Here is an 11,686-nt window from a genome sequence, read left to right as displayed (position 1 = left end):
TTTCTTTTAAGTTTTTGTAGTTCAAACTTACTTTGTAGAGACATTGCTATGAGTTAAAAATGAATAAGCAGATTGGAGCTTTTGTTGTGGCTCTGATGTGAATTTGCTTGCTCTTAAATCTGTCAGGAGGTTGATTTTGTTTTCCTGTTGCTGGATACATTCACTAGCGTAAAAGAAAATCCTGTTTTGATGATTTCTGATTTCATGATTCAAAATATTTATCAGTTACTTTACTGTATATACCTCTCAGTTAGTAGGGTACACTGCACTCCATTATATTCCAGTCAAGCCCCAAGAGCCTAAGTCAACAGCCAGAACAACAAATAAAATGTTTCTTTTCAACACAATGACATCCATACCAACTATATACAATTCTCTGACTATTAAAGGCATGATAATTAGTAAGCAAGTAAACTTTATTTATAAAGCACCATTCACAACCAGAGTTACAAGGTGCCTCACAATGCAAACAACTGAAAAACTGAAAAATATGAAATAATTAAGGGTAGTAAGATACAACAGTTGCAAATGCAAAACTACTTTCATATTTTAGCCATAATATCTTAAATTTATCACAAAGTACAACATGCAGAAACCATTAATGTCAAGCTCTCATGTTGAATTCTCTGTGCAGTATATGCATATAAGCAGAAAACTAAAATAAATCCCATGTTCAAAGTGATAAGAACTTTCAGGCATGATATAATCAAGCATTTTAAATAACTGAGCAAGCCCCGCTGCATTTTTGGTTGATTTGAAATCAATAAATACAAAATCCTGTTGTTGTGGACGCATTAAGTGAGAATAAAAAGTTTTAGGCCTAAATTACCATCCTGTTGTTCTGCTGACATCAATGTGGTGGACTGGCAGCCAGCAAAGTGTAGCAGGAAGTTTGTGAGCAATAAGAGAAAACAAATGTCAGAAGTTTAAGCTCCACTTAATAAAATTGTATTTTTATTTTAGCCCAGAGTGACGTGGAATAGGCTTCAGCCTTCTGCAAAGGATAAGCGGGTACAGATGGATGGATAAACATGAACATCCAACCAAATAATTTGTGACAATGTAAGAGTGAATAGTGACTCCATGTGTGGATGTGTAAAGAGGTAATTTTTGGTAACACATTAGCCTTAACAAGTCAGGCTGAGGGTTTAGTCACTTTATTGTGCCCTAAAGCAGCAACTTAAAATGTGATAATTATTCAAGCACAGTTATATAATGATTAGTAATTTGACTATCATCATGTTGGAAGGAAATGTGTTGATCACTGTTTCAGTTTGACTGGATAGTACTGAAAATAGTGCTGCTGCAGACTGAGAGGTATTTAGCTGTACAGTATAGACATTTGGTTCATAATAAAAATATCTCTCCTAAGAAAAAAATTCAACATTTTAAATCTGTTACTTAGATTTGGGTTAACACTATTAATACTGACATTAAAGCATGATTATGTGGATAAAAACACAATGAAAACATAATCTGGTTTAATAAATTGCCCCACTTGCCCAATATGACTTGAAGTTTTATTTACAGCTTTCTGATTACATTTTTACAACACTTCTGTGGAAGAAACAACAATATGACAGCAGTTTATGGCAGTGGAAGAACCCATTAATGATAATATTTAGTGTAGATGGTTTGCTGTATGATTGACAGTGCCCCATCAATAAAGCAGTGTGCATAATGACATGGAAACTGGGATTTTCATACAGATTGTGTTGCAGTTGTACAATCCATGTTAAAAGTTTAATCACACTATATTCATCATAGGAAAGGCAGTAATATAAAAGTGGAACTAATTCCAGTTGGCACCAAAATGAAAGATAATCTAAACTATTTTTATTACCAGTTAATGAATCGGTCACTGACAATCACGGAAACACTGAAATTATTATGTTGCAAGTACAGGCAACACATGTGGTTTTTAGCTCTAAATGTGTTTGTACACATGTGTTCTCTATGTAATGAAACATGTATCCACGTCATTAGTTTGACATTTTTAACAAGATCAAAGTGGTTATGGAAAAGAGGCATCATTGTAATGAAATCTTCACTAGTGATGTCAAGCATCCTTTCAGACACACATTGGTCAATTAGTTGGCAAGTATGCAGTTGTAGATTGACACCTGATGTTCACAGATAGGTTGGTGCTCAGCAGTTTACCATGCTGCTAAACCTTGCTACAGTCTGTGCTGTGGGCATACATGTCTCTTGTTACGCTGGAAGAAGGATTTGAACATTACATTATTGTTTATTTGGATTGTAGCTTATAAAACAATCTCCATGTACTGTACTTCCACCTCTGAATTCTTTTGACATGTAGAGACAAACTCCAGCATTGCAGTATTACAATGTCATTTTAGATAGTTTGACAAAGCATCATAAAAATCTCGCCCTCTTTTTGACATAACAGCCATGCAAACTTCGAAGGAGATTTCCTGTCTTTGTGTTGTTGTGTGTTTCATGCAGTCTCATTACTGTACCCATGTGAATGTTTGTGCTCTCAAATTTGAAGTATTAATCCCTAAAATGGCACTTCTTTGACGATCAATCGAAATTTAAATCAGCTTGTAAAGTAGCAGCTGGACACCACAGAGAATGTAAATTGACTTGATACACATTACAAAGCAAAGGTCAGTTTCACCATACAAATGGGTGTATGTTAGAGATAAGTTTTACATGTGAACAAAGGCTAATTTTTAAATGCTTGTAGTCAATAGAACGTTATTTGTCAATAGTATTTATTTTTCAACTATGTAAATCAGCTTGCTCCTGCATGTGTCAAAGATAGATGGTTCCATTTTTTTATAGCCTGTTTTTTATGATTGTTTATAGGATTTTCTAATCATACTTATATAGAAAACAGGAGATTACTATACAGCTGTCAGAAAGTATCAAAATAAGATCGAAAAACGTGGATAACTTTGTAAATAAACATGTACATACCAGAATACCTGCAATAAATTTAAAACATTACAACATTGTTTCGTCAATTCTTGCTGAATTCTGTTATTCTGCTATAAGGCAGCACACTCATGGTAAACCCACCCAGGTGATTTTAATCATTTTGCCTGATTAGACCTCGACTCAGGACTGTGTGGTTGTGTCCAAACTGAGCTTGAGTGACATCTCACTAATCTCCTGTTTGCATTGCTGTACCTGTGGGGGCAGGGCAAATTACACCCTTATCATCCTTATTAGCATATGAGGTCTGGTGGCTCACATAATTTCCATCAAAGCTCCACAACCTTCAACCTGAGGAGAGGTCTAGTCAATGCAACTGAAAACACCTGTATGGGTGTTCAGGGCCTTAAAAACTCTCAAATTTGTATCTGCAAAGCAAACATCATTAGCCTGTGACACAGCCATAGTAGGATCTGAGTTAACATCAGATAAATGCAGTATTGGCAGCAAGTATTTATACTTCATTGTTTCCAGCATCCCTTTACCAAGTAGATAATCCAAGAGATTAAATGTCTGCTGTCTGGACAGCCTCCCTACCCCATACTCTGAAGCTACAACCGCTGATAAATCTCTTAAATCAATGTGAGTGTGTGTGTTATACCCAGTGTTTTGAGAAGTTCGCAGCAGAGGCAGCCTGTGGCATAGGCTTTATAGGTGGTCACCTAGGCCACCAAATGAGGTGGGAGGTATCAAATGAGTTGGACTTCTTTTTTCTAACAGGTATGCTTATAAACATCTTTTTAAAATGTGAACTTGTTCTCCCTTCTTAGCATTTTCCCTCTTTTCTCTCCATTTCCTCCCTTGAATTGCATCAGTTTTGATCTGGTTTGTGTTTCAAAGCCATGCTGATTGGTCAGTGCACTACAGCCAACAAACTTAATGTGCTACCTCAAGCCATCCAGCCAAACACTCATTGACTGGTGCCTTAACCCCCACTTACCTTTATGTCTGGAGGACTGGGAGCACTTTGTCTAGACTGGAAATACCATTGTTGCACTTCATTGTCGTGTGAATTTAGTTCTTGTACTGGAGGTGCTATTGTTGCAGTCTTTTTTGAATCATGTTACATTACTGGCCTAAATCCAATTAGTGATGCCACTGATGGAAAACACCTGCTGTGACACCACTGAATGAGGTGTGGTCACTAGAGGTGGAAATTACAAACATCTTTGCTGATTCAGGCTTAAAATTTTCTTTGCAAAGCAATGGTATCTCAGCTCAAATGCATTTCATTACGTAAATCAGTAAGTGAATGCATCATAGTTCCTACCACTATTATACTCAGGACAGATTCTGACTGCCTCAAGCTCAGGAGTACACCTAGTCTCTTGTTGGGTTGAGCTGTTTTGTTCAGTGCAGTGCAAAACTAACTATACGAAACAGCTGTTGTTTATAAGGTCAACATGGGACAGAGTCACATTAATATTGTTTCTGTGGCTTTTAATAAGGTTTTAACAAGGAATAAATGCACTATGTACCATGGCTGAGGTAACAACAATTATGTCAGTTATCAGTGCAGGGAGCTCCACTGTTGAAAGTGACTGATTCAGTCAGAGACGACAGTCATCAGTTTAGACCATGTGAAAAATGTATTCATGTGCTGAATATCTTTAGTGTCTACACACTAAGCAGCAATTTTCTACCTAAAGGTGCAGTCACACTGATATTTGCTTGTCAAGTGTAAACACATTGTGTGGTGAAAAGCAAGCAGAACAGCAGCAGGCTAGCAGACTAACTAACAGCAATCCACAAAGGTTTTTATCTAACGCAGATTAAAAGGGGCTGTCTCTAACAATTTCTTTAAATGTACGAAACTGTCAATCTGACATTCACACCCAGTTCAGGCCATGAATGTCCAGGGGTGTAGAACTGAGAAAGGAGCCACGGTTTGAACTTCTCTCAAGCTCTCTTTTTCATTCTTGACACAACTGTTTTATGTGAACACTATCAATGCCCCCAAGGAGAAACAGTCTGAGAATGTGTTATTCCCATATTTAAACAATATTGTATCGTTTCCCTCTCTAAGACAGCCAACTTTTCATTCCACCTTCTGACAACACGCTGTACAGATTACTTGTTTTCGAGCCTAACCCGGCCCTAAGTGAGGTTTTTTTTCTTCAAAAAAATTTCCTTTGATAAGAAATCAAAGGATCCTATTTAGGTAATGCACAAGGGCATTTTACTTGATGGGCCTTGACTGGAGAACAATCTTATGATAAGTCTCATTTTGTTAGATTAGGGCGATTGGAGGGCCTGGGCTGCCATTGGAGATGGGTACGACATGTAGTTAACCACTGATGCTACACACTTGGGGCACAGTAACAGCAGTGATGTTACAGTAGGAAAAGCACAGGTGTAGCAGTGTAAAATGAATGATGGCTGAATTCCATTTAGCTGCTTCACTTTCAGGTTGCTGGTGTTGTACTTGCTGGCTCCCTGTCACACTGTCATGAATGGGACACTTGAATAGAATGGAGCCACCATTAATGTTAATAGCAACACCTGTGCATTTCCTGTTATGATAGTTCAGTAAGTCTGCTGTGAAAAAGAACTATTTGGGAACTTTGACATCTGCCCTTTTACACTTAAAAAAGTTAAGCAGTTTACATCAAGTAAAGAGAATAAGACAAACCAATGCCAGAAGAGGAGGGCTACCTATTATCAGCCTATCAGCCTCAAAGGAGTATTCTGTGTTGCTTTGGTGATTGTGTGAGTCCAGTTTTGAAAACACGGGTAAGTCAAATTGGCAAACTTGTGCTTGGGAGGCCCAAGCCCTTCATTTTAGGTACAACATATGCGCTGTTTTCAATTTTCTTGTATTGCCGCAAGGTTTTACCACATAACAGTTGTATTATTCACATCATAAATTGTTGGATATTTGAAATTGTTGTATCTGAAGATGCTTGGATGGGCCGCAAAATACTGTATAATCAATAGCAACTGAGTCCCATCTGTTTTGGAAATTTTTATTGACTGGTGAAAGACTGGTGAAAGTCAAGATATAGATTAATAACAGCAGGTCACGTAAGAAATATAACTTTTTACATGAAATTAGAAAATGACAAACCCAGCCACGTCCATTTCCCTTCCCCCATCACTTAACCCTCACAATCTCTCTGTTTTTCTCTCCTATTTGTCTTTCACTGTCACTGCCCATTCGTCTGCCTCTTCATATCCTTTACTCCCTATGATCCCGTTCCCACTCCCTCCAACTACCCCTCCACTCTCTCCACCACCCCATGGCCAAACACACTGACCTAGACTCCCAGCCTCCTTTGATGTGAGCGATGTGACCCCTGCGCTCCAGATGCCCCAACACCGCCAGTCTTATCCTTTCCGAGAGCAGGCACAGCCCACAGAGAGGGACAGTCATTAACCCCACACAACCCCGGCCTCCCCTCCACTGCTTAAACACATGATGTATCACAACACCATGCATCCCCCTCTGATTCACCCAAACATGCATGTGTGGGCGAGGACCGATGATGCAATAGGCTCTTTAAACATTTAAAGAACAGGTCAGCTTTTCAAAGGGAGGAGCTGGAACCTTTGGCCACTGCTTCAGTTATCATGGTCAGTGGTTGAAAGTCTGGTGATATGTCAAAAGGAAAACAAATGAATGCTTAATGAATGGAAACCTTGGATGATGAATGGAACTTCACACTGGCACATTGCTGGTTTATTTGGATTATGAGTGTATATCTTTGCCATACCTCGAGTGATAGGGCTAGATAGGATGGAAAGGAATGATGCTTTTATCTACTAAATAATTGAACATGATGAAATGTTGGAAAAATGTGCATCATGTATATTCAAATATGTTGAAACTTAAAGCACAAACACATTTAAACAGCCCTAACTAAAATTGTGTCCCCTAATAAACTAATATCTTCATGTATCTTTCAGTAAACCCTACACTGTTTTGTTACTTCAGCAGAGAGAAAATTAAAACAAGTCATCTCAGAGTAATGATGAGTCATGGCCTCAGTCAACCTTAAATCTGAAACCTAAACAAATCATAGTCTGGGTGCCCCGCATGACAAAGGAGAAGAGTGCAAGAACAAGAGCATTCCTAGGGGTAGAAAAACGAGGGAGGGGGATTACTTTATTAAGATGTACTGAAACACAGATCACCACAGATGGATGAGCGCCTCGCACAAAGAGGGTTTTCAGAGAATCAAATCCATCTCATCCAGGAGTCACAAACATCTGTTTGAAAAGTCAAACTGTTGCAACTTTGGGCTTTCATTACAAACTGGGAGTTCCTTTTGAAAACCTTTGGACAACAGGCTGAGACATCAATATCAGGCGGCTCCGTTTAAGTTTGAAAAGACAAAGCAAAGAAGGGACAAAGAGGTGCGCTCTCCTAATAATAGCACAGGGTTGTGATTCTTAATGCAATTCCAATAAAGAGGCTCAAACCCAGGCCTCAATCAACAGAACATCTGGGCCATGCACAAGGAGGCAAATGCTAATATTGCTCTTGCTGGCAGATAAAATAGTCTTGCACACTTTTTTGGCCTATTCCCAGGGCATAAGTTTGAGTCCTTGCTTGAGGCTTTTGGTCAGATGACAGTGGAGGTAGGTCTGGAATTAGGAGAGCCCTCCATCAGATAACACATTTTCTGGTTCGTGTAAAGATGTCCAGCATATCAACGGAGACATGGATCACCGTGATGTGAAATCTGCATCTGTGCACGGCGGCCGATTTTTGCCTCTGCAGCTGGCCCGAGACAAGACAAGCATGGGAGCGCTGAAATGGGAGCACAGACCCTTCCATCTCCCACCATTCAGTCTTTCAGCACCACTCCTGGTCAGAATACTTGGTAAAAGAAGGGGGAGGGCAGGGATCGTCCTCTGGGGGAGGCAGACGAGGATGGTGCAGTGTTGATAGGGTGAGAAACCAGAGAGTGTCTTAGAGTCAGATATCAGTGCAGAAGCTGTTAAGAGGGTTTTCAGAGAATCCGTTAAGCTGTGTCCATATGGTAATGGGGAACTTTCAACTGGAACTCCTGGCTGGGGACAACTTTCAGCCCATAGCTAAAATAAATCTTTGTAAAAACCTAAAATCGCTCATTAAGTCATTGTGCTTTGGCCACAGCAGTGAGGCTTTATACCGGGTCATAGTATGAGGACATTGTTCACTTGCCTGATAAAAAGCAACATTGTGCTGTATTCTTTGTAGATTTGTCTAAGGCTTTTCACACCAATGATCACAATATTTTGTTAAATAAACTACTTTCAATAGCTTTTGTTGATTCTGCTTACAGTTAGTTCAAATCAGCTGGTTCAGACTGTTGTTACCAATAGTCTCAAATAAAATCCTCACGTTTGATAACTTGTACCACAGGGAAGCATTACACAATCGTACTCAAATAAATTTAGATAATCCTTAATATTTATTGTACATACATTCACCTCTAAATATTCTTCCCTGATTTATTTGAATATATTAGGATAATGTTTAATGTCAACTGAATTGCAATGTGCGTTTCTATGCCGACGATACCATCTTATGTGCCTCCAGCTCTAGAGTAGACCAGGCCCTCTCCAGGTACAGTCTCGTTTTCATTACTGCTACTTTAATTTAAGCATCATCTAAACTCAGAAAAGACTAAATATATGCATTTCACAAGAGCATTTTATGTTCCTTCAATTATCTATGCCACTGTGGAAATTGTTCACTCACACTCAAAATGACAAATTCTAAACAGATATTTACCAGTTTGTTTTTCCTCCCAAAGTTAAAAAAAACATACTGTACAGTCCAGTACTATCTGAATTGTATTATGGAGATATCCTGTTTGCTGGAGCCATTACTCTCAAACCACTGGATGTTATTTTATCATAATGTCATTTGATTCATTACTTAAGATAACTCACAGCCAGAAGGCATCAGCATTCCTCTGTTCTCATCAATTACTCATATATATTTACATCTTTAGTCAAGTTAGTAAATAAACAAACTGTGACATCAGATCATATGAGAGGTTAGCTTTAAAGGTTCCAACCAGACTTGTTTCCAGTACTATGTGCATTACTACTGGACTGCAGTTCTACTTATATCTTTAATATACTGCTGTGCGACTGAATTGTCTTGTTGGGACGTTGTATACATGTAATTTATTCTCAAGGCTCTCTTACAAAAGAGATCTGGTTTTTAATGATCAAAATCCCTGAATAAATAAATCTTAATTAATTAACTGCATGGAGGAGTTTTTGAGAGCAACACATTAGAAAACAGACTATGATAATAGAAAAGGCAGAAAGAAAATAAGAGAAAAGTCTCAAAGCTCTTTCATCTGACAAGAAACAGATTGTTGTACTAGTGAGAAAATATGTTTTGTATCCATTAAAAGAATATTGAGAAACGCTGTGAATCTGGGCCAAATCAATTTACAATAACTGATGAGAGGCCTTTCCATGACAGATAAATTATTCTTATCCCCAAAGCCAGTTCAGTTAGGTGAAATATTGTGCTGTACCAACCATGCTATCCGGTTTAGTGCAAAGAACACACATCTATTCATCAATTACACAATGACATCTTGGTGGAGACTCTTTTTAATCACAGCCCACATTAATCAGGATTTGATTTTAACATTATGTTTTCATCAAACAAAAAAGATTCTCTGTCTTGCATGATAGATAACTTTTATCCCAAAGGCTGCTCTCGACTTTAGCTCTCTGTGGAAGATAACAAAGAGTGAGTGAAATTATAGCATTTGCTTGGTAAAGCCATCATGTCAGATTTGAATGAATGGTTAACACTGCAAAAGTCCCATCCATCCTTGTCATGGAGTGCCTGGGCAGGGTAGACCATAAGTGTTTCAATGTCAAAGCTTGGCCCAGCTGGAAAATGGCCTCCAGCTGTCTCATCATTAGAGCTGATAAGGCACCGTGGCCAGGCTTTCTCCATTCCTCACTCAGTCTGTGGGAATTACAGGTACAGACTGTAGATACCGGCGAGTAGGGAAAAAAAACCCTTTCCCTCATCCACCTGGGAAGTAGTTTCTCCATATGGAACACATTTAGACTTGTGTCAGTCCTCTGAGATCTGGAGCATGCTGGTTTATTTCAATCTTAAGCATCTCTATCTGCTTTGTCCTGGGAAGATCCCTAAAATGCAGATATAAATTGCATGGTAATCCCACAAAACAGAACAAATACAATCAATTAAATTAAAATGGTGGAACAGTCCTCTCACAGCTATTATTCAGACAAGTAGATTGTATTTATTTCTTCTTCTTTACATTGAGCACTGTAAAACTATAGAGAAAGAAAGAAATACAATACTCTGTAGCTTCACAACTCACATATAAATTATATGACATCAACTGACAATCCAATGCATTATAGCAAGCTTTTGAAATATGCTTATATAGTGTTATGATAAGTGTAAAACATAACCAAAATGTAATGCACCGCATGTGACATCTTACAAATAAAATAAAATTTCTGTTCAGTGTGATATAAATAGCTAAATTAAAATACTGAAATTTTCTCTTATTTTTGCATGAACATAAATCACACCTCTAATAGTAATGTATATAATCCATGTTTTCATACCCCGCTATTTCAATGGCGCTTGTGCTTCCTAGTTTTGAGCTCTTCAAGATAATAGACACAAACAATGCAAAGGCAAAAAGGTAAATTGCCAAATAAACTTTTTTTCTTACTAGATACAAATATATAAAAAGGATAAACAACCCATTTAATTCATGCCTTTAACCATACCTTAGACAATGAAAATTGACCATGGACCAGGAGAACAAGGTGGAAGTCTCCCAAAAATAAATAATCATCAAAATAAAACATTATCACATATTAAAATGCATGTAAACAACCACTGCATAAGGAAATATTTACACAAAGATCTGGAAATGAACATCGCTAAAACAAGGCAAGATTTCACGCAAGATTTACAAAAGATGATTATACAGGTTTTAAATAAATCCATATGTTAGCCAAAACTTTTTGGGAAGAGAAACAAAGAAAAACATCTTCTTAAACATCCATCACTGTTTACAACTTCATGGTTCAGCTTTGTCCTTCCATATTTGCTGTAATGATTTAAATGTCATTGTTGCAATTTGCAATGTTCAAAGACTTAAGTGATTACTTTGATAGAAGATCATAACTAAAACTACAAAAATAAAAACAATGCTTTTCTACCACCAGCACAGCCCTATGGTATAATTTCTGTGGACAACAAGAAGAGCTATCATGGGAACAGGAAATGTGAACAAAGACTGTAAAAAATGATGGAACGCAGTCACTGTGATGTCACCGATTGGTTTGTAGACTGCTGTTTTGACACCTTGGGTTTAGCAATTTGACTGTTGCCATTTTGGATTTGACCATCACCATATTTGATGTTTGGAGCCAGAAGTTGACCATATTTGGATAAGAGACTGACCTTAGTGGTAACTGCTAGTTAGATTACCGCTGTGCATTTACAATCCATGGTTAACTGTGATGATGGTAATGCTAATGGTAATTTTTGCCAGCAAAAAACAGATTTGAAACCATTGTCTGGGTTACGCCATTTTTACATGATATAATCAATGTTGTCAACATGAGAGTGACTTGTCAATCACAAGGTAGCCACGCCCTTAATCATATTGTGTTTATCTTCTATTTTATTCTAAGTGAGACCATAATTTACAGAATGAAACTTGAAACTAGCAATTGATACCATAAACTAGTTAAAAAACTGGCTGTC

Source organism: Scomber japonicus, chromosome 19 (assembly GCF_027409825.1).
Source record: "Scomber japonicus isolate fScoJap1 chromosome 19, fScoJap1.pri, whole genome shotgun sequence".
NCBI lineage: Eukaryota > Metazoa > Chordata > Actinopteri > Scombriformes > Scombridae > Scomber > Scomber japonicus.
Note: the sequence above shows the minus strand (reverse complement) of the source record.